Source organism: Bison bison, unplaced genomic scaffold (assembly GCF_000754665.1).
Source record: "Bison bison bison isolate TAMUID 2011002044 unplaced genomic scaffold, Bison_UMD1.0 scf7180017864285, whole genome shotgun sequence".
NCBI classification, from domain to species: domain Eukaryota; kingdom Metazoa; phylum Chordata; class Mammalia; order Artiodactyla; family Bovidae; genus Bison; species Bison bison.
Window position 1 is genome coordinate 334,866 of NW_011494857.1, and position 3,643 is coordinate 338,508.

Below are 3,643 nucleotides of genomic sequence, written 5' to 3' on the forward strand. Positions count from 1 at the left end.
CTGGAAGAACACGTGAGAGACCTGGCGGGAGGGCGCTGAAGGACGCAGGTTCCCAAGACTTGTAGGGGGTGCTGAGGCTAACCGCCGAGATGATCTGTGTGGGGAGCACGAGGTTGTGAGGGGTAGGCTGTGTGTCTCCAGGAGGGAGAGGCAGTAGCTGGAAGAGCCTGTGGAGGCAGGGCTGGGAGGGGAACGTCTGGAAGGCTTTGGAACTGTGCCGAAGTCCTTCGGGATGGAGCGCAAGAGATGCGTGTATTAAGCTGATTAAAACCACGTTATTTTGAGGCTTCATTAGCAGGCAGGCGGTGCCGATGCCGGGAGTTGTGAGGGAGAGGAGCGCTTACCACCGCCTCAAGTCCTTGAAGCCGCTCACTACGCATGCGCGGCCAACGGCCTCGGGAGAGACTGCCAAAACCTCAGCTGCCAGAGCTGTCCGCGCTCTGAGAGGCGGAAGTGGACGGGGCCTAGGGCGCTCCGTGCCGCCCCTGCTTTCCGGTCACGCCCTCCCGGGCACGCCCCCGAGCTCCGCAGGGCACGCCCCCTCCTTTGACGGCCGCCTGCTGTCCACGTGGGCCTTCGCAGAGCCTGCTGTCTGTGGGCGCCGCTCCTTGCAGGCTGGGTGTGCCCAACGCCTGCGGTTTCCTGTGGGAGGAAGAGGCCCGCGGGCGCTCAGCTTGTGGCTTTGGAGGCCCTGGAGGGGAAGATTCCACCACCGCCCTCGGGTACCCTAATTCTCCCCCTTCTGTAGGGCCCTAGCATGGGGGACCCCCTGCCCAGAACATCTCCAGGGTACCCCAACCTGGCGCTAATTCCACTCTGGGAGTTTGATTCAGAGTCCTAGCTTCCTGTTCTCCACCTCCCCCGCCCAAATTCCATCTCTATAGCCCCTGGTTCCCAGACTCCTCCCAGGACTCATGTCCAGCCCCTTTGCCTCCTTGAAGAACTTAACGATCTCCAGTCCCTCATTTTCCCCCCAGTGACCCAGGCTTTCTAACTTACTTGGAGAACTGAGTTCAGACCTCCAGTCTCTGTCCTTCTCAAAGATGTAACTATTTTACCCACCCCCAGCGACCTTCATTTTGTACTCCCAGCTTCTTAGCCTTGGGACCCAATGGACTCAAGCATTTGTCCCTTCTCCAAATCCCAGACACCTCATCTCCCATGTCCCAGTGTCTGGTATAACGTGCATGTACAACAGCGCTTTCTCTATGCTAGGCACTCCTCTAAGCACTGCTCCTTGAGGTATTTACTATTATTATTCCTGTTTTACCAATGAAGAAACTGGGGCATAGAGAGATTAATAACCTGCCCCAAATCACAGATAATGAGTAAAGCCTATGTCATAGTGATAACAGCTACCGGGTTAGGGTTAGGAGTACCACCCAGTCACTGAACTGCCCCTCCCGCACCCCCTCAGGGAGCCCAGATAACCAACCGCTCTCCCTCCCTCTCGCTGTGTCTCCCTCAGATACCCAGCCATCCCATCATCCAGTTCCTTTCCCTTGTGGGGACCAAGATTTCAGTCCTCCAGGTCTTAATTCCACATCAGGACCCCAGACACCTGGCTCCCTGTCCCTTGCTTTTCACCAAGCACCAACCCTCCATAGAGACCCAGGTACATAGTAGTAATCACGCCCCACACTTATTCAATAATCTAAGAAATAATAATGATAACAATAATAGTTACTAATAACATTAAGTCCCTGGTACTGCACTTCTGTTTAAAAGCCTCCAATGGTTTCCCACTACCCTTAGAATAAAATCCAAACTCCTCCTCTAGGCTTCAAGGGCTCTCTTTGAATTCCCTTCCTACCACTCCCTCTAGTTCCCTATATTCTGGCCACACTGGCCCTTCTGTCTGCTCCCCAAACAACTTGAGCTTGTTCTCCAATCCTGTGTCCTTCCTCTCCCTCCAGCATTCAAATGACTCCTGTCTTCAAGTCTCAGTCGCATCTCAGAATGAGGTTTCTCCTTAGAGAAACCTCACCGGATCACCCTTTTAAAGTTGCCTCCCATCATTAGCAGGGTCACTGTATTTCATTCCCTTCAAAGCCCTACCACTACCTGAAGTCTATCTTCTGTACTGATGTATTATTCTCTCTCGCTCAACTAGAAGGTAAACTCCGTAAGAACAGCAGGGCTCGCATCTGTTTTCTTCATTATTAACTCCTGGTTCATAATAGATGTTCAATAAATGTTTGATGAGGGAAAGAAAAAATGTGTTAGTGTACTGGTATTGCCTTGTTTGTCTAGAATAAGTATCAGAATTGTCATCATTGCCATTAGTATATTGTCAGTAGTATAAGTAGTAGTGTACCCACCTCTCGATTAGGAAACTGAGGTTCAGAGACTTGGAATAATTGGTCAAGGTCCCCCAGGCAGGAAACAGTAGCCCTGGGTTCTTAACTTCCACCTCCTGCCCACTTCCGGAGTTCCACACTTCCCTATTTCCCATCCCAATTCTCACCAGGGTGCCAACCCCACAAGTCCTCAGCCCACTCCCCGCGGCAGGAATCTGATCTCCCCGCCCAGACATCCCCCTGAGGATCCAGTCCTAAGCCCCAAAGCAGCTGTCGGTTCCCGGGACAGGTCCGGGAGCAGAGGCCTGAGAATCAGATCCTCCCACCCGTGATGCTTGCTCCACCTGAGGGCCCAGCTCTGTTTCCTTCCCTCCAAGGACGTGTCATCTCCACCGCAGGAGGGGGAGCCCCAAAAGATGCCTGTCGGGGCAGTGGGTGGGGGCCCAGAAAAGGAGGAACGGAGGAACGCGAGTGCCTGGTCCCTCCCTCTGGCTGTCGACCTCAGCTGGGCGCGGTGAGGGTGGGTATAAAAGGGTCAGTATATATTGAAAGGGCCAGAGAAAGAGAAAGCAGGAGAATGAGGAGAGAGGGAGCAGGATCGAGGTACAGACCGTGAGGACAGGAGAGAGAGACAAGAGGCAGAAGGCGAGAAAAAGAAAGAGGGGGGAAGAGAGGGTTCCGGAATTGGAGGGAAGAAAGAGAGAGAGAGCCAGAGAGACGGAGGGAGGGAGAAAGGCGGTGAGAGGCGGGGGCCTCGAGAGGGTGGAAGGAGGGAAGAGAAGGGCGGGGCACGGAGGCCCGATTGAGGGACCGGACTCAAATCTGACGACTTCTGCCGCTCTCGGTAAGTTTTCAATCCGTTATTCAGCCTGTGATTTCTTTCTTTACTTGGGTATGCAGCAGTTTGGAAAGGAGACCCCCACTCTCACCTCCCTGCCAGCTTGGAAGAACCTTGGAAATCCTTGTAATTTAAGAAGTGAACTCTTGGCACTTGGGGTGGAGACTTGGAAAGGGGTGGGGCCCGACCAATTTTAGGGTTCCCAGCAGACCCCCCCCCCCACCCAAAAACTTCCTGTAGTTTTACTCTATGCTGTCCACTCCCCCAGGAAGACCCTGAGGTCAGGGCTTCTCGTGAGAACAACCGAAGTCTGGAGACACTCCAGCCACCACCCGCCACCACCCCACCGCAGCCCTTTCTGGACACTGAAGGGTCATGAGGGCTGGCTCCTTCTTCTCAGGCCCTCTCCCACCCCCAACATGGATCTTGTCCATTTTCCCTACAAGGTGTCCAGTGGACACTGGTCTGGCGGCAGGGCAGGGTGGGGTGGGGACCTCGTGGGCAT

At 54.3% G+C, this 3,643-nt stretch overlaps 1 protein-coding gene across 2 annotated transcripts in view; it reads left to right on the forward strand.

The window, feature by feature from the left end:
- The first annotated feature begins 2,691 nt into the window (after window positions 1-2,691).
- Window positions 2,692-3,643, forward strand: part of EMP3 (epithelial membrane protein 3) — a 4,564-nt gene continuing 3,612 nt past the window's right edge. Inside the window, exon 1 of one of the 2 annotated variants that reach the window (XM_010849549.1) lies at window positions 2,692-3,144. The gene's annotated coding sequence lies outside the window, so the exon portion shown is untranslated. The remainder of the gene's footprint in view (window positions 3,145-3,643) is intronic. The other variant, XM_010849547.1, reaches the window with a different exon arrangement.